The sequence below is a fragment of the Pristiophorus japonicus genome, chromosome 17, assembly GCF_044704955.1.
Source record: "Pristiophorus japonicus isolate sPriJap1 chromosome 17, sPriJap1.hap1, whole genome shotgun sequence".
NCBI lineage: Eukaryota > Metazoa > Chordata > Chondrichthyes > Pristiophoridae > Pristiophorus > Pristiophorus japonicus.
Genome location: NC_091993.1, coordinates 98,849,133 through 98,869,491, shown reverse-complemented (window position 1 = coordinate 98,869,491; position 20,359 = coordinate 98,849,133).

Genomic DNA, 20,359 nt, shown 5'->3' with positions numbered 1-20,359 from the left:
GCTCTATTTTATTCATAGTTTGACTATCCCACCATTTCCTCTGTCTGTCTGGCGGGTCTCCTGGCTGCCATCCTTGCTTTTTCATCGCTGCTATTAATTTCCCATTTTTCTCAGCTAGCAAAGATATTGGAGAGCCTTCCGGTCCCCATTGCCATTCTATTCCACTGGCCATTTTTCTAGACCCCTTTAGGTTGTATTCCTTCTTTGTTTGTGCCGCTGCACATAATCAATTACCATGTCACCCGTCACGCTTCAGGGCATACACCTATCTCCTACCTCGGCTTTCGTCCTTCCGTGGTTCGCTATAACTTTGTTCTTTATACAGGATATTTCTCTTTCCCCTTCAATGCTACAGCTCTAACTTGTAGGTGGTACAAAAGGCAGACTCACCACAGCAGCTGTCACATTGTCTGGGTCGGAGAGTCTGTATCCTGTTTGTGACACCAAATGTAGGGGTTAAAAGAAGACTTCTCTCCTTCAAAGTGGACTCCCTGATATAAGGAATCGACACCCGCCCGTTCGTATAACGACCACGGAATCACTCAGACGAAACCTTCGGTTCAACCGGTCTATTCGAGCATATGCAAGGGAAGAGTTCAAACATGAACCTTTGCAGAACAATGGTTCTCGCCCACAATTATACAACAAACCCAAGTGTGTGCCTCTCCCACAAAAGCACCGGTTGGTTTACTGCTTATCAGCGAAGTTACATTGATTTGTCGTCTCTTATCAGACTGGCTCTGAGTGGCGTTTCCCAACTGTCCATCTCCCGTCATATGTCAATTGTGTTGTTCAGTGATGTGAACTTTGCCTTAGTCCCCATGGCGCGTGAAGTAACTCTGTTCCCAAACACCAGCTTTCTTATCTCTTCCCTGAGAGAACTCTAGTCAAAATGTTATGTATCTTAACTGCTGACCTCTACTGTCTTTTTATGTGTTACTAAGGTTAAGGATGATTCATTAACCATCAGGTTTTCAGTATTGTAAGTGTGCTTTACATACATAAGCAAGTGTTACATACAATCTGTCAATCGGCAATTACAATCCATACCATAAGGTAGAGGAACTTCACCGATTCCTCAGACCCTCCTAATACTGATAAACCCTATAACCTGGACCATACGTCAGATTAGTTCACTACCTTCAGCATACCTGTTAGTGACCACCTATCTGCTCTTTGCCTGCTACAACTCTATACCCCTTACAATTAGGGAGGAACTTAATACAATTGCTATCACTAATGAAGTAGTACTAGGTAAAATAAAGGGACTAAAGGCAGACAAGTTCTCTGGACCTGATGCCTTACATCCTAGGGTCTTAAGAGAAGTGGTTGCAGAGATAGTGGATGCATTGGTTGTAATCTACCAAAATTCCCTGGATTCTGGGGCGGTCCCAGCAGATTGGAAAACCGCAAATGTAACGCCCCTATTTAAAAAAGGAGGCAGACAAAAAACAGGAAACTTTAGACCAGTTAACCGAACATCTGTCATTGGGAAAATGCTGGAGTCCATTATTAAGGAAGCAGTAGCAGGACATTTGGTAAAGCATGATTCAATGAAGCGGAGTCAGCATGGTTTTATGAAAGGGAAATCATGTTTGACAAATTTGCTGGAGTTCTTTGAGGACGTAACAAGCAGGGTGGATAAGGGGGAACCAGTGGATTTGGTGTATTTGGATTTCCAGAAGGCATTCGATAAGGTGCCACACAAAAGGTTACTGCATAAGATAAAAGCTCACGGGGTGGGGGTAATATATTAGCATGGATAGAGGATTGGCTAACTAACAGAAAACAGAGAGTTGGGATAAATGGGTCATTTTCCGGTTGGCAAACAGTAACTAGTGGGGTGCTGCAGGGATCGGTGCTGGGACCCCAACTATTTACAATCTATATTAATGACTTGGATGAAGGGACTGAGTGTAATGTAGCCAAGTTTGCAGGTACAGCAAGTAATCAGGAAGACAAATGGAATGTTAGCCTTTATTGCAAGGGGGATAGAATATAAAAGCATAGAAGTCCTGCTACAACTGTACAGGATATTGGTGAGGCCACACCTGGAGTACTGTGTACAGTTTTGGTCTCCGTATTTAAGGAAGGGTATACTTGCATTGGAGGCTGTTCAGAGAAGTTTCACTAGGTTGTTTCCGGAAATGACAGGGTTGACTTATGAAGATAGGTTGAGTCGGTTGGGCCTATACACATTGGAGTTCAGAAGAATGAGCAGTGATCTTAGTGAAACTTATAAAAAGTCCTTCTAGGTGGTAGAGGTTGCGGGTTTGGGAGTTGCTGCCGAAGAAGCCTTGGCGAGTTGCTGCAGTGCATGTTGAGATGGTATACACTGCAGCCATGATGTGCCGGTGGAGGAGGGAGTGAATGTTTGAGAGTGGAATTAGAAAAGCAATTGTCTTAGAATGCATGGACTTATCAGGGCCAGAATGATCTCCTGGATTAGTTTTGATTGCCTAAGGGGGTCGGAGAGGAATTTCCCAGATTTATTTTTCGCAAATTGCCTGGGTTTTTATGTCTGGTTTTTCACCTCTCCCAGGCGATCTTGGGTGTGGGGTGGGGAGTCTATATATTGTTATGAAATGTAAGAAGTTTAACATCAAAATTAAATGTGGAATTAAAATAAACAAACGTACTGTGTGTTTCCTAATTTGTGAAATCTCTACACATACAAATGCACAAGAAGACTATCAGGCCACTAACTCCCTGTACTGGCAATATCCTCTCAGGAAAATGTCAAGTTCCCCTTTAAAGAACTGGAGTGACCCCACCCTCACGACATGTTGCACATGTTTGTTCATACAGCACAAAAGGAGGCAATTCTGCCCATTGTGCCTGTGCCAGCTCTTAGAATGATCCCCAAATCCCCTGTCAGTAACAACTGGATTTGGTATATTCAGTCACTAAAGCACCAGTCGCACTTTCAATGTCCCAGGCCATTTCACGGAACTCCTCCAATGTCCGATTGAACAACAAAGTTGTGAATTGGTACCAAAAAAATACTAGTGTGGAGGGGTTGTGGTGAAGAATTGAGTTTGGGAAACAAGACAAGACTGGCATTCTTACCCAACCATGTACTGATAGGCATGAGTTATGCGTGGGGTTTCCAGCTCTTCAGGATGTCCTGGTGTCTTACGGAAATTCAATTTCCTGGATGCCTTTGTGAGCAAACCTGAGAGAAAAATCAACAGGGCATTTAAGAAAATTGTGTTTTATTCCATTTCCTTTAAACACTCTTGATTATGGACGTGTTTATGTGCAACAGAAAAATCCTCTGATTGGGTCCCCTCGATCACATGATCTGATTGCTGATTATTCCCCTTGGAGGACAAGACACACCCAGCAGTTTCTCTGGAATGTGTAATTAGAACATAAGAACATAAGAATTAGGAACAGGAGTAGGCCATCTAGCCCCTCGAGCCTGCTCCGCCATTCAATAAGATCATGGCTGATCTGGCCGTGGACTCAGCTCCACTTACCCGCCCTCTCCCCGTAACCCTTAATTCCCTTATTGGTTAAAAATCTATCTATCTTTGACTTGAAAACATTCAATGAGCTAGCCTCAACTGCTTCCTTGGGCAGAGAATTCCACAAGATTCACAACCCTCTGGGAGAAGAAATTCCTTCTCAACTCAGTTTTAAATTGGCTCCTCCGTATTTTGAGGCTGTGCCCCCTAGTTCTAGTCTCCCCTACCAGTGGAAACAACCTCTCTGTCTCTATCTTGTCTATCCCTTTCATGATTTTAAATGTTTCTATAAGATCACCCCTCATCCTTCTGAACTCCAACGAGTAAAGACCCAGTCTACTCAATCTATCATCATAAGGTAACCCCCTCATTTCTGGAATCAGCCGAGTGAATCGTCTCTGTACCCCTTCCAAAGCTAGTATATCCTTCCTTAAGTAAGGTGACCAAAACTGCACGCAGTTCTCCAGGTGCGGCCTTACCAATACCTTATACAGTTGCAGCAACACCTCCCTGCTTTTGTACTCCATCCCTCTCGCAATGAAGGCCAACATTCCATTCGCCTTCCTGATTACCTGCTGCACCTGCAAACTAACCTTTTGGGATTCATGCACAAGGACCACTATTCATCGGGGACTTGGCCTGGAGGGTGGTGCACGGAGCAGTGCCGTGCAACAAATTTTTAAGCCGGTTCACGGACTCCCAGGCCGCCTGCAATTTCTGCGGTCTGGAGGAGTCCGTGTTCCATGTTTTTATTGAGTGCACAAGGTTGCAGCCCCTGTTCCATTATTTGAAGGGGCTGCTCCTGAAATTCTGGCTGCACTTCAGTCCCACTCTCCTGATCTTTGGGCACCCTGTGCGGAGGGGAGCGGGTAGGTCCGAGGGCCTCCTCGTAGGACTGCTCCTGGGCACGGCCAAGGGTGCCATCAGCCGGTCCAGGCAGCGGGCGGTCGAGGGGGTCGTTCAACCTGACTGCCTGCCTCTCTTCCGCTCTTACATCCGGTCCAGGGTGTCCTTGGAGATGGAGCACGCGGTGTCCACCGGTACGCTCGCGGCCTTCCGCGAGAGGTGGGCACCGGAGGGACTGGAGTGCATCATCACGCCCGGCAACCAAATTTTAATTTGATTTTACGTTTTAAAGTTTAATTTGTTTAAATTGCCGGTGCTTTTAGTGTCCCCCTCTCCTTTTATAGGGGGCACTGGAAAAAGGAAAAATTTGATTTTAGTGCCCAAAAAAAAAACCCACAAAAAAAAACAAAAAAAAAACAAAAAAGGGCCTTGTAAATGTCTTGTGTGTGTCATCCAGGTCGGGTGGCACGGATACATGTTTTATGTTTTGCAGGTTAACTCAAAAGAGTTTCATGCACAAGGACCCCCAGGTCCCTCTGCACCACAGCATGTTGTAATTTCTCCCCATTCAAATAATATTCCCTTTTACTGTTTTTTTTCCCCCAAGTGGGGATGACCTCACACTTTCCGACATTGTATTCCATCTGCCAAACCTTAGCCCATTCGCTTAACCTATCCAAATCTCCTTGCAGCCTCTCTGAGTCCTCTACACAACCCGCTTTCCCACTAATCTTAGTGTCATCTGCAAATTTTGTTACACTACACTCTGTCTCCTCTTCTTGGTCATCTATGTATATTGTAAACAGTTGTGGTCCCAGCACTGATCCCTGTGGCACACCACTAACCACCGATTTCCAACCCGAAAAGGATCTATTTATCCCGACTCTCTGCTTTCTGTTAGCCAGCCAATTCTCTATCCATACTAATACATTTCCTCCGACGCTGCGTACCTCTATCTTCTGCAGTAACCTTTTGTGTGGCACCTTATCGAATGCCTTTTGGAAATCTAAATACACCACATCCATCGGTACACCTCTATCCACCATGCTCGTTATATCCTCAAAGAATTCCAGTAAGTTAGTTAAACATGATTTCCCCTTCATGAATCCATGCTGCGTCTGCTTGATTGCACTATTCCTATCTAGATGTCCCGCTATTTCTTCCTTAATGAGAGTTTCAAGCATTTTCCCCACTACAGATGTTAAACTAACCGGCCTATAGTTACCTGCCTTTTGCCTGCCCCCTTTTTTAAACAGAGGCATTACATTAGCTGCTTTCCAATCCGCTGGTACCTCCCCAGAGTCCAGAGAATTTTGGTAGATTATAACGAATGCACCTGCTATAACTTCCGCCATCTCTTTTAATACCCTGGGATGCATTTCATCAGGACCATGGGACTTGTCTACCTTGAGTCCCATTAGCATGTCCAGCACTACCCCCCTAGTGATAGTGTTGTCTCAAGGTCCTCCCTTCCCACATTCCTGTGGCCTGCAAATTTTGGCATGGTTTTTGTGTCTTCCACTGTGAAGACGGAAGTAAAATAATTGTTTAAGGTCTCAGCCATTTCCACATTTCCCATTATTAAATCCCCCTTTTCATCTTCTAAGGGACCAACATTTACTTTAGTCACTCTTTTCCGTTTTATATATCTGTAAAAGCTTTTACTATCTGTTTTTATGTTTTGCGCAAGTTTACCTTCGTAATCTATCTTTCCTTTCTTTATTGCTTTTTTAGTCATTCTTTGCTGTTGCTTAAAATTTTCCCAATCCTCTAGTTTCCCACTAACCTTGGCCAATCTAAAATTAGAGCCGCCCTGCCTACGTTATCAGTGACTCTGCAAAGTGTAATTCGAGCCATTCTGACAGCTGCCTCCAGAGCTTCTTCTTGTTCTCTTCTCACTCTTGCTCTGTCCACAGTGTCGCTCTTGTTCTCCCCCAGTCTCTCTCTCTCTCCCCCAGTTTCTCTCTCTGTCTCTCCCCAGTCTCACGCTCGCTCTCCCCCTAGTCTCACGCTCTCCCCCCCCAGTCTCACGCTCTCCCACCCCCCCAGTCTCATGCTCTCCCCCCCCCGTCTCACGCTCTCCCCCCCCAGTCTCACGCTCTCCCCCCAGTCTCACGCTCTCCCACCCCCCCAGTCTCATGCTCTCCCCCCCCAGTCTCACGCTCTCCCCCCCCAGTCTCACGCTCTCCCCCCCCAGTCTCACGCTCTCCCACCCCCCCAGTCTCACGCTCTCCCACCCCCCCAGTCTCATGCTCTCCCCCCCCCCAGTCTCACGCTCTCCCCCCCCCAGTCTCACGCTCTCCACACCCACCAGTCTCACGCTCTCCTCCCCCCCAGTCTCACGCTCTCCCCCCCCCCACAGTCTCACGCTCTCTCCCCCCCAGTCTCACGCTCTTCCCCCCCCCCAGTCTCACGCTCTCTCCCCCCCCTAGTCTAACGCTCGCTCTGCCCCCAGTCTCACGCTCGCTCTCCCCCCCCCCAGTCTGACGCTCGCTCTTCCCCCAGTTTCACGCTCTCCTCACCCCCCCCAGTCTCACGCGCTCCCCCCCCCTGTCACTCTCTCTCATCCTCCCCAGTCTCTCTCTCTCCCTCCCCAGTCTCTCTCTCTCTCTCTCTCCCTCCCCAGTCTCTCTCTCTCTCTCTCTCCCTCCCCAGTCTCTCTCTCTCACCCTCCCCAGTCTCTCTCTCTCTCACCCTCCCCAGTCTCTCTCTCCCACCCCAGTCTCTCTCTCTCACCCTCCCCAGTCTCTCTCTCTCTCACCCTCCCCAGTCTCTCTCTCTCTCTCCCTCCCCAGTCTCTCTCTCTCTCCCTCCCAAGTCTCTTTCTCCCTCCCCAGTCTCTCCCTCCCTCCCTCCCCAGTCTCTCTTGCTCTCGCCCCTGTTTCTCCCCCCAGTCTCTCATAATCTCTGAATTTTTTTCTCTCCCACAGAAGGCTGTGAAAATGTGCATGTAGATAATCACAGCAATATTTTAGGCAAAAGTCTAAATCAGAAAGCAATGTGATTAGCAGCTCGGGCTCTTCACGATACAGGCCCCATTTCTGGTTTCGGGTTTGAGGAGTCTGCACATGCTATCATCCCTTTTGTCATTTAATCACTCCTGCCTTCCACCCTATCACAGACCCTTTGTTCTTTCCTCCCCTCCCATTCTCTGTCCCCACACTTGCTTAAAACCTGTTACATCTCTACGAGGTACGTTAATTCTGTTCCTCTCTCCACAGGTGCTGCCTGACCCACTGAGTATTTCCAGCATTTTCTGTTTTTATTCACAATAACTTCCCTATTCACTAATATCCACAAAATGTTAAATGCACATTGCCTACTTTCTGGTGATTTCTATGGCTACATTGATGTATTATACAACTTTTATGAATTTTGAAACAAGCAGCCTCTCTACTTTCTTCAGAACTTCCAACATGGAATCATAGAATTTACATGTATAAATATAAATGGGCCCATCATGTCTGTGCGAACGATGTGCTACCTACTCAAGTCCCAGGCCTCAATTGCCTCCGTCTTCACGTTGGTGGGCCTGATGCCGTCTGCCACAATCCTTCTTCCCAGGAACTCCACTACAGGCGCCAGGAAAACGCACTTCGAGCATTTTAACCTGAACCCCACGCGGTTGAGTCGACTAAGAATCTCCTCTAGGTTCTGCAGGTGCTCGACTGTGTTCCGACCTGTGACCAAGATGTTATCCTGGAAGACCACGGTGTGCAGGACTGACTTCAGCAAACTTTCCATGTTTCTCTGGAATATCGCCACCGCCGATCAGATTCCAAACGGGCATCTGTTATAAACGAAAAGACCTTTGTGCATGTTGATGCAGGTGAGCGCCTTCGATGATTCCTCCAGTTCCTGCGTCATGTAGGCTGAAGTCAGATCCAGCTTCATGAACGTCTTTCCTCCCGCCAACGTTGCAAAGAGGTCATCGGCTTTTAGTAGTGGCTATTGGTCCTGCAGGGAGAAACGATTGATAGTTACTTTGTAATAGCCACAGATTCTGATGGTGCCGTCTCCCTTGAGGACTGGGACAATAGGACTGGCCCACTCGCTGAACTCAATCGGTGAAATGATGCCCTCTCGTTGCAGCTGGTCTAGCTCAATCTCGACCCTTTCTCTCATCATGTACGGTACTGCTCTCGCCTTGTGATGGATGGGTCGCGCCCCCGGAATTAGGTGGATCTCCACTTTTGCTCCTTGGAATTTCCCGATGCCTGGTTCGAACAGCGAAGGAAACTTGTTTAAGACCTGGGCATGAAGTGTCGTTAGCGGGCGATAGCGCTCGGACGTCGTCCCAATTCCAGTGTATCTTTCCCAGCCAGCTCCTGCCGAGCAGCATGGGACCATTGCCCGATACCACCTAGAGTGGTAGCTTGTGCACTGCTCCATCGTAGGAGACCTTTACGGTAGCATTGCCGATTACAGGAATCAGTTCTTTAGTGTAAGTTCTTAGTCTCATGCGAACTGGAGTTAAGACTGGCCTTGAGGCCTTGTTGCACCACAACCTTTCGAAAGTCTTTTTGCTCATGATGGACTGTTTCATGCCCGTGTCCAGCTCCATTGAAACCGGGAGTCCATTCAATTCAACATTCAGCATTATCGGGGGACAATTCGTGGTGAATGTGTGCACCCCATGTATCTCTGCCTCGTCTACCTGAGGCTCTTGTTTATAGTGATGGCTCCGTGGATCTGTCCTCCTCTGCAACGTGGTGGTTTGCAGGTTTAACAGGCTTAGCAGCTCGCCTGCACACTCGTTGGAGGTGTCCCATTGTTCCACAGCCCTTGCAAATATATCCTTTGAATCGGCATGAATGGAAACGATGATCACCCCCGCAGCGCCCCCAAGGTGTTAATGGCCTTGTATTCATCACCCTTGATGGTGGACTCTGAGACATCTGTGGACGTGTAGCTGCAGGTATGTGTGACCTGCCCTGTACGTTACGATTCGAAAAAACAACATCACTTTGTTCACAGTACTTGTAGCAGCACTTGTGTGCTGAGAGACTTGCTTAGTATTGTCACTGGTGGCAATGAATGCCTGGGCTATCGCTATGGCCTTACTCAAGGTTGGGGTCTCTACAGTCAAAAGCTTGCGAAGTATGGTTTCGTAGCCAATGCCAAGTACGAAAAAGTCTCTGAGCATGTGCTCCAAATGTCCTTCAAATTCGCAATATCCTGTAAGGTGTCACAGCTCGGCCCCATAACTCGCCACTTCCTGGCCTTCAGACCTTTTGTAGGTGTAGAACCGGTACCTCGCCGTCAGAATGCTTTCCTTCCAGTTCAAATGCTCTCGGACCAGTGTGCACAAATCGTCGTATGGTTTCTCCATGGGTTTCGCTGGAGTGAGCAGATTCTTCATGAGGCCATACGTTGGTGCCCCACAGACGGTGAGGAGAATCGCTCTATGTTTGGCAGCGCTCTCTTCCCTATCTAGCTCGTTGGCCACGAAATATTGGTCGAGTCGCTCCACAAAAGTTTCCCAATCATCTCCCTCCGAAAATTTATCCAGGATGCCCACTGTTCTCTGCATCTTTGGGTTCGCTATCTGTATCTCGTCACCAGTTGTAGTGTATGGAGAAAGAGTCAGACTGAACACTGTGAGCTCAAAGTAAAGTGTGACCTTAGTCTTTTATTGCAGGTCTCCAGAGTGCCTCTTGAACCTGTGAAGCCTTCTTAAATACCTGTGCTCCCAAGGGATTATGGGATCCCTTGGGACTCCGGGGAATGAGCCCTCTAGTGGCTGTACAGAGTAATTACAAGTCCACATATATAACAGACACTTAGGCAGTCAGAGCCCGCTTGAAGGAGCACTTCTAAGATCTCCTCAATCGAGACTCTGCCTTTGATTCGAGTGTCCTCGACTGCACTCCACAGCATGCTACCTGTCACCCCCTCAATGAGGTAGAAAAAGCCATAAGACAGCTCAAAAACAACAAGGCTACAGGAGCGGATGGAATCCCTGCTGAGACACTGAAGTATGGCGGAGAGGCACTGCTGGCGCGAATACATGACCTCATCTCTCTCATCTGGAGAGAGGACAGCATGCCGGGAGATCTCAGAGATGCAGTGATCGTGACCATCTTTAAAAAAGGGGACAAGTCTGACTGCGGTTACTACAGAGGAATCTCCCTGCTATCAGCCACTGGGAAAGTTGTCGCTAGAGTCCTCCTCAACCATCTTCTCCTGTGGCCGAGGAGCTCCTCCCAGAGTCGCAGTGCAGATCTCATCCCCTACGGGGCTCAACAGACATGATTTTTGCAGCGCAATGGCTGCAGGAGAAATGCAGGGAACAGCGTCAGCCCTTATACATGGCCTTCTTTGACCTTACAAAGGCCTTTGACACTGTCAGCCACGAGGGTCTATGGAGCGTCGTCCTCCGTTTCAGATGCCCCCAAAGGTTCGGCACCATCCCCCGCCTGCTCCACGATGACATGCAGGCCGTGATCCTTACCAACTGATCCATCACAGACCCAATCCACGTCCGGACCGGCATCAAGCAGGGCTGCATCATCGCCCCAACCCTCGTCTCAATCTTCCTCGCTGCCATGCTCCACCTCACAGTCGACAAGCTCCCCACTGGAATGGAACTACACTATAGAATCAGTGGAAACCTATTCAACCTTCGCCGTCTTCAGGACAGATCCAAGACCACCCCAACCTTTGTCATCGAGCTACAGTACGCGGACGAGGTCTGTGTCTGCGCACACACAGAGGCTGAACTCCAGAACATAGTCAACGTGTTTACTGAGGAGTATGAAAGCATGGGCCTAGCGCTAAACATCAGTAAGACAAAGGTCCTTCACCAGCCTGTCCTCGTCACACAGCACTGTCCCCCCTAGTCAGCAAGATTGACGGCGCGGCCCTGGACAACGTGGACCACTTTCCTTATCTCGGGTTCCTCCTATCAACAAGAGCAAGCATCGACAACGAGATTCCACACTGCCTCCGGTACACCAGTGCAGTCTTCAGCCGCCTGAGGAAAAGTGTGTTTGAAGACCAAGCCCTCAAAACTGTCACCAAGCCCATGGCCGATAGGGCTGCAGTAAAACCCGCCCTCCTGTATGGCTCAGAAACATGGACCATGTACAGCAGACACCTCAAGTCGCTGGAGAAATACCATCAGCGATGTCTCCGCAAGATCCTACAAATCCCCTGGGAGGACAGACGCACCAACGTTAGCGTCCTCATCCAGGCCAACATCCCCAGCATTGAAGCACTGACCACACTTGATCAGCTCCGCTGGGCAGGCCATGTAGTTCACATGCCAGACACGAGACTCCCAAAGCAAGCGCTCTACTTGGAACTCTTTCACGGCAAACGAGCCAAAGTTAGGCAGCAGAAACATTACAAGCATACCCTCAAAGCCTCCCTGATAAAGTGCAACATCCCCACTTTCACCTGGCAGTCCCTGGCCAAAGACTGCCCTAAGTGGAGGAAGTGCATCTGGGAGGATGCTGAGTTCCTCGAGTCTCATCGCCGAGAGCATGCAGAAGTCGAGCACAGGCAGCGGAAAGAGCGTGCGGCAAACCAGCCCCACCCACCCCTTCCCTCAATGACGATCTGTCCCACCTGTGACAGAGTCTGTGGTTCCCGTATTGTACTGCACAGCCACCTAAGGACTCATTTTTAGAGTGAAAGCAAGTCTTCCTCGATTCTGAAGGACTGCCTATGATGATGATGAGCACACTTGCCTCTGAGTCAGAAGGTTGTGAGTTCAAGTCCCACTCCAGTAACTTGATCATAAAAATCTAGGCTGACAGTGCAGTGCAGAAGGAGTGCAGCACTGTAGGAGGTGCCATCTTTCAGATGAGGCATTAAACCGAGGCCTTGTCTGCCCTCTCAGTGTGGACGTAAAAGATCCCATGGCACAATTTCGAAAAAGAGTAGGGGAGTTATCCCCAGTGTCCTGACCAATATTTATCCCTCAATCACCATAACAAAAACAGATTATCTGGTCATTATCACATTGCTGTTTGTGGGAGTTTGCTGTGCACAAGTTGGCTGCCGCGTTTTCCACAATACAACAGTGACTGCACTCCAAAGGTACTTCATTGGCTGTAAAGCGCTTTGGCATGTCCGGTGGTCGTGAAAGGTGCTATATAAATACAAGTCTTTCTTTTTACTGGTCAGAAAATTAGACCCCACAAAAGATAATGAAATACATGAATAGAAGTACAATTACTGAGAGGTTATACAGCTTCTCGACACTGTGAGGTCCATGAATATAATATTTGAGGTCAGTATTTAAACAATTGAATAAAATCTTCATAATTGGCCAGTTAAATTACTCATTTTATGAAAAAAGGTCTCCTGGCCATCATAAATCATCAGAGGAATGATCAGGTTAATAATTTAACGACGATCCTTTGCAGTTGATTTTTTTTATAGGGTTTTGATAATCACAGTAATGTTTAAACATTCTCACATTCACGTTTGGAACGATAGGAATTTTATCTGCGATTACATATAAGGTACAGCACAGAAACAGTCCGTTCGGCCTAACTGGACCATGCCGACATTTATGCTCCACATGAGCCTCCTCCCACCTCTCTTCATCTATCACTATCAGCATAACCTTCTATTCCCTTCTTTCTCATGAGTTTATCTTGCTTCCCTTTAAATGCATCCATGCCTATCATCTCAACTATTCTTGTTCCACATTCTAACCACTCTTTGGGTAAAGAAGTTTCTCCTGAATTCCAGAATTGGATTTATTACTGATCATCGTATATTTATGGACCCTAGTTTTGATCTCACCCAGAAATGGAAACATATTCTCTACATCTACCCTATCAAATTCTTTCATAATGTTAAAGTCCTCAATCAGGTCACTCCTCAGCCTTCCTTTTTCTAGAGAAAACAAAATACTGCAGATGCTGGAATCTGAAATAGAGACAGAAAATGCTGGAAATCTCAGCGGGTCAGGCAGCATCTGTGGAGAGAGAAACAGAGTTAACGTTTCAGGTCGATGACCCTTTGTCAGAACTGGTGAATGTTCAAAAAGAGCACATTCTTAAGAAGCACTGAAAGGGGGAGGGGAAGAGTGCACAAAAGGGAAGGTCTGTGATGGGGTGGAAGGCAGGAGAGATTAGAGAGACAAAAAGAATGATGGGCCAAATTGAATTGGTAATGGCAGGAGTTAGAAAAAGATTAGTCGAGATAAGGTGTGAATTTACAGAATTTTCTGTTTTTATTACCCTTATCACCTACTATCTGCTTTCTGTTTTGTAACCAGCTTGCTATCCATTCTGCTACCTGTCCCCAGACTCCACACCTTAGTCATGAGTCTACTATGTGGCACCTTATTGAAGGCCTTTTGAAAATCCATGTACTACATTACCCTTATCTGCACTTTGTTACTTCTTCAAAGAATTCAATGAAGTTGGTTAAGCATGATCTTCCTGTTATGTATGCAACCCTATGTAACCAGTATTATACCACCACCAGAGGGCGTACCTATAAGCAGGCTTCCCATGCTGTGCCGGCACTCTGGAGTTAGAATAAAGGAACTAAGGTCACACTTACTCACGTCTACAGTACTCAGTTACATTACTTTATTACGAACATAACACTTCCCTTTTGAAATCTGTGCTGACTACACTTTATTATATTTTTGGTTCTATTTTCAATTATGTCTTTGAGTAAAGATTCCATTATATTTCCTACCACCGATGTTAAGCTAACTGGTCTACAGTTCCCTGGACTAGTTATTTGCTATCCCGTGGTCATAGTGCAGAAATAGGAGATGTAGTTATGGTTCCGAATTATGGGAAACGAGTTTGAACCTAAACAGAAAGGATCTTTTCCAATAGTGGACAGTGCTATCCCAGCGGTATATTTAATACAGTACACAGCAAAGAGAAAGGAAAAGGTCACAAGATGGTACCAAATTAATCAACTTAATTCAGTAACAGGCAGAGATGGAACTGGTAATTAACATATGTCACACTTGATCTTTAGCTAGCCCCCAAGAGGGACAATGATGGAAATACTCACCATTGTGATGTTGATAACCGGACCAATAAGTATAAGGGCAGACCAATATTGTGACCTTACGGGGGAGGGAAACAATAAAGCAACCGGCCCTGCATGTTTTATCTCCCTTTTTAAATATAGCAATCACATTAGTCCTCTTGCACTATTCTTCTAATTAGCTTATACATATATATATATGTAACAGTGCCTCTTGTATCTCTTTCCTAACTTCTTTTAATGTACACAGATGCAATCCATCCGGACTATGGGTTTTATGCTCTTTAAGTTTTATAAGTTTATCAATTATCTCCCCCTTTCTATCATAAATGTCATTATATCTTTTTTGATCTCATCTTCGAGTATCATGTCCACCCTGTTAGTCTCCCTGTTAAATACTGAGGCAAAGTAGTTATTGAATTTTTCTGTCATTTCGCTGTCATTACCTGTTACCTAGCGCATTCCTGATCCTGATGTTGCTTTTTGTATTCATGTGTCTGTAGATTACTTTACTATTTCTTTTTGCTCGCCTTTTTAATTATTTACAACTGCTGTTCTATCTCTTTGTCAATTTTCTCTCGTTAATTTTCGATAGTTCCATTCTCATCACCTCAAAATTAACATTTTTCCAATCTATTACTTTGGTGATTGTCTTAATTATGTCTTTCTCAATCATTATTTTAAACTTTATTGGGCCGGATTTTTGGCTGGTTTGCGACTGGGTTTTCGACGCGTTTTGACCATCCACGACGAAAACGCTCGTTGTTTGCGGCGCTGATGGGACGTACCGCCGGGGAGAGATGTGCCGACATGCAACGATTAGGACTGCATTGCCGTCGACACTCAGAACTGTCGGTGCTGCCCTGACAGCAGTGGTAAGTATGAAGACCAGCAAAAAAAAGTAAGTTAAAGTTTTTATTTTTGAGTTATTTTTCAGTGATTCGGTAGCTAAGGGTTTTGTGAATGTTTTGGAATGTCTTTTTTAGCGCTAACGACCATGGACTAAAGTTGCTGAAACTCGCATTTTATGCCCCTGGCGCAGACGTAAATACTGAAAATTCGGCCTCAAAACGTTGGTGCAACATAAACGGTAATTTTGCCGTATCGCTACTGTTTTTGCCGAAAAACCCCGAAAGCCGAAAATCCGGCTTATTGCCTAGATGTTCCCCTGAGCTTACTAAACTTATCTGCTTTGGTTCATTTTCTATTACTAGATCCAGCAGTTATGCCTCTCTTGTTGTGCTTCTTGCATACTGGGTAAAAACAAGAATGCTTAACACACTGATCTTGTGATCCTTATAGAATAATTGCTTTTATAAATTAATTTGGCTTATTTCTTTACAAAGTTACAGACAGATACAAACTGTACTGCTTTAACGTTTTAAGTACAGTTGAGTTATCGTAAACATATCAAGCATTTTCCAGAGACATTTTATCCCTGAATCAGAATTACACTGAGATTGAAATTTCTAGTTTCAGCAAATACAATAAGAAAATTTGCTTAACATCGTGGTCAGTGTTTCCTAATATTTAACTTAAACCCTCATTATTAGGGATGGTTCTTTAGTTCGTTTGCACATCCTGATGGGTTAAACCTCTAATGCCATTAGGGCTGCAAGTCACAATCCAACCAGGCTTTATTACCACTACCAGAGCAAAAGCATTGGGGTATAAATTAGCCATGGGCCGTAACTCAAAAAGGGCGCTAACTAATTGGCAGTCCCTTTTGCACTCAGCCTACATTTCTTTTCCATCGAAAACACGGGATATCAACTTGTTAGCGGCCATTTTGCTCTACCGCCCGAGACAAATTTCCACCCCATTGTTTCTATCCACATTTTTCCTTGCAGGAGCAACAGCCTTTGTTCTCTGTGGACAAGTGGGAAGAAATGAAAATGCAGACAAAAGAGGGAAGAAGAGGACCAAAGGATGGCATTCGTGGAATTAACTGAAGCACAGATAATTCCACGAGCCCCATCCTTTGCCGACACTGCCATTCAGGGTAAATTAGAAAGGTGATGGCAGAAATAGGCCAAATGTTAGTCGCAGATTTGGAGGGTATCTCAACAATCCCATCTCTGTCTAGAACTGTTGCTCATGACATGATTAATGTTTTTTGCTGAATTCTTTGCAGGCACCTGAAGGAGATTACAGTGGTAACTGTTGTGTATCTGTAACGCATGCACTCCTATGTTCCGCCACCAGGCAGTGCATCCTCTGAAGTCCCAAGGGATCCCAGCATCTCTTGGGAGCACTGTATATAAGCTGGCCCCTAAGGCCTGTTCCTCACTCTGGAGTGCCTTAATAAAGACTGAGGTCACTGTTATTTTAAACTCCCTGTGTGCAGCCTCATTTGTGTCAGGAACACAACAACTGGTGATGAGTACACGAATCGAACGCAAAGATGCAGCAAACTGTGGGCATCCTGGAGAAGTTCTCGGAGGGTGAGGATTGCGAAGCCTATGTCGAACGGCTAGGCCAGTACTTTGTACCAACGAGCTGGACGGAGAAGGAAGCGCTGCAAAAAGGAGAGCGGTCCTCCTCACAGTCTGCGGGGCACCGACCTACAGCCTCATGAAGAATCTTCTGGTTCTGATGAAACCTGCAGATAAGTCATATGAGGAGCTGTCGACACTGGTTCGGGAGCATCTTAACCCGAGGGAGAGCGTGCTGATGGCGAGGTATCGGTTCTACACGTGCCAGTGATCTGAAGGTCAGGAAGTGGCAAGCTATGTCGCCGAGCTAAGACGACTTGTAGGACAAAGTGAATTTGATGACTAACTGGAGCAAATGCTCAGAGACTTTTTTGTACTGGGCATTGGCCACGAGAACATCATACAAAAACTTTTGACTGTAGAGACACCGACCCTCATTAAGGCCATTGCGATAACACAGGCATTTATGTCCACCAGTGATAACACCAAACAAATCTCTCAGCACACAAGTGCTAGCAATGTTCATAATTTAACTGGAACTGTGTTTGCGAGCAGAAATGTACAGGGCAGAAACCATGAGTCTGCAACTGCCAGTAGGCCTCAGGTGACCCAGATGACTCAGAGTCAGCACCAAAGGATGAACGCAAGACAATTCACACCTTGTTAGCGTTGTGGAGGCTTCCATTCAGCCTATTCATGCCGCTTCAAAGGGTATGTTTGCAAGAGCTGTGGAACAATGGGGCACCTCCAACGAGCTTGCAGATGAGCTGCAAGCTCTGCAAAACCTGCTAACCACCACGTGGCAGAGGAAGATTGGTCCATGGTGGATCAAAGCAATTTCGAGCCTCAGAGAGAGGAGGCAGATGCTGAAGTACACGGGGTGCACACATTTTCGATGAAATGTCCACCTATAATGCTAAATGTAAAATTGAATGGCTTACCTGTAGCCATGGAACTGGACACTGGCGCTAGCCAATCCATCATGAGTAAAAAGATGTTTGAGAGACTGTGGTGCAACAAGGCACTCAGACCAGCCCCGAGCCCCATCCACACGAAACTGAGAACGTACACCAAAGAGCTCATCACTGTCCTGGCAGCGCCATGGTCAAGGTCACCTACGAGGGCATAGTGCACGAACTGCCACTCTGGATTGTCCCAGGCGATGGCCCTATACTGCTTGGAAGGAGCTGGCTGGGCAAAATCCGCTGGAACTGGGATGACATCCGAGCGCTATCACATGTCGATGAGGCCTCATGTACCCAGGTTCTTAACAAATTTCCTTCCTTTTTGAGCCTGGCTTTGGAAACTTTTCCGGGGTGAAGGTGTGGATCCACTTGGTCCCAGAGGCACGACCCATTCAACACAAGGCGTGAGCGGTACCTCACATGATGAGGGAGAGAGTGGAAATCGAGCTGGACAGGCTGCAACACGAGGGCATCATCTCCCCAGTGGAATTCAGCGAGTGGGCCAACCCAATTGTTCCAGTACTCAAAAGTGATGGCACGGTCAGGATTTGCGGCGATTATAAAGTAACTATTAATCGTTTCTCGCTACAGGACCAATACCCGCTACCTAAGACAGACGACCTATTTGCGACGCTGGCAGGAGACAAGGCATTCACCAAGCTTGACCTGACTTCAGTCTACATGACATAGAAACATAGAAAATAGGTGCAGGAGTAGGCCATTCGGCCCTTCTAGCCTGCACCGCCATTCAATGAGTTCATGGCTGAACATGCAACTTCAGTACCCCATTCCTGCTTTCTCACCATACCCCTTGATTCCCCTAGTAGTAAGGACTTCATCTAACTCCTTTTTGAATATATTTAGTGAATTGGCCTCAACAACTTTCTGTGGTAGAGAATTCCACAGGTTCACCACTCTCTGGGTGAAGAAATTCCTCCTCATCTCGGTCCTAAATGGCTTCCCCCTTATCCTTAGACTGTGACCCCTGGTTCTGGACTTCCCCAACATTGGGAACATTCTTCCTGCATCTAACCTGTCTAACCCCGTCAGAATTTTAAACGTTTCTATGAGGTCCCCTCTCATTCTTCTGAACTCCAGTGAATACAAGCCCAGTTGATCCAGTCTTTCTTGATAGGTCAGTCCCGCCATCCCGGGAATCAGTCTGGTGAACCTTCGCTGCACTCCCTCAATAGCAAGAATGTCCTTCCTCAGGTTAGGAGACCAAAACTGTACACAATACTCCAGGTGTGGCCTCACCAAGGCCCTGTACAATTGCAGCAACACCTCCCTGCCCCTGTACTCAAATCCCCTCGCTATGAAGGCCAACATGCCATTCGCTTTCCTAACCGCCTGCTGTACCTGCATGCCAACCTTCAATGACTGATGTACCATGACACCCAGGTCTCTTTGCACCTCCCCTTTTCCTAATCTGTCACCATTCAAATAATAGTCTGTCTCTCTGTTTTTACCACCAAAGTGGATAACCTCACATTTATCCACATTATACTTCATCTGCCATGCATTTGCCCACTCACCTAACCTATCCAAGTCGCTCTGCAGCCTCATAGAATCCTCCTTGCAGCTCACACTGCCACCCAACTTAGTGTCATCCGCAAATTTGGAGATACTACATTTAATCCCCTCGTCTAAATCATTAATGTACAGTGTAAACAGCTGGGGCCCCAGCACAGAACCTTGCGGTACCCCACTAGTCACTGCCTGCCATTCTGAAAAGTCCCCATTTACTCCTACTCTTTGCTTCCTGTCGGACAACCAGTTCTCAATCCATGTCAGCACACTACCCCCAATCCCATGTGCTTTAACTTTGCACATTAATCTCTTGTGTGGGACCTTGTCGCAGGAGCTGGAGGAGTCTTCGAAGGGCCTCACCTGCATCAACACGCACAAGGGACTGTTCATCTACAACAGATGCCTGTTTGGAATTCGGTCGGCTGCAGCGATCTTCCAGAGAAACATGGAGCGCCTACTCAAGTCTGTACCACGCACCGTGGTTTTTCAGAACGACATATTGGTCATGGGTCGGGACACCGTTGAGCACCTACAAAACCTGGCGGAGGTCCTCCAGTGACTGGATCGCGTCGGGCTGCGGCTGAAGAGGTCGACATGCGTCTTTGTGGCAACAGAAGTGGAGTTTTTGGGGAGAAAGATCACGGCGGACGGCATTCGGCTCACAGACGCCAAGACAGAGACTATCAGGAATGCGCCCAGGCCACAGAACGTCACGGAGCTGCGGTCGTTCCTGGGACTCCTCAACTATTTTGGTAACTTCTTACCGGGGTTAAGCACCCTCTTAGAGCCCCTACAAGTGTTATTGCGTAAAGGTGAGAACTGGGTATGGGGAAAAAAAACAAGTAATTGCTTTTGAGAAAGCCAGAAACATTTTATACTCCAACAAGCTGCTTATATTGCATAACCCGTGTAAAAGACTTGTGCTAGCATGTGATGCGTTGTCGTACGGAGTCGGGTGTGTATTACAACAAGCTAACGTTGCGGGGAAGTTGCAACCTGTCGCCTATGCCTCCAGGAGCTTGTCTAAGGCCGAGGGCATGATTGAGAAAGAGGCATAAGCATGTGTGTTCGGGATAAGGAAAATGCATCAGTACCTGTTTGGCCTCAAATTTGAGCTGGAAACCTATCACAAGCCCCT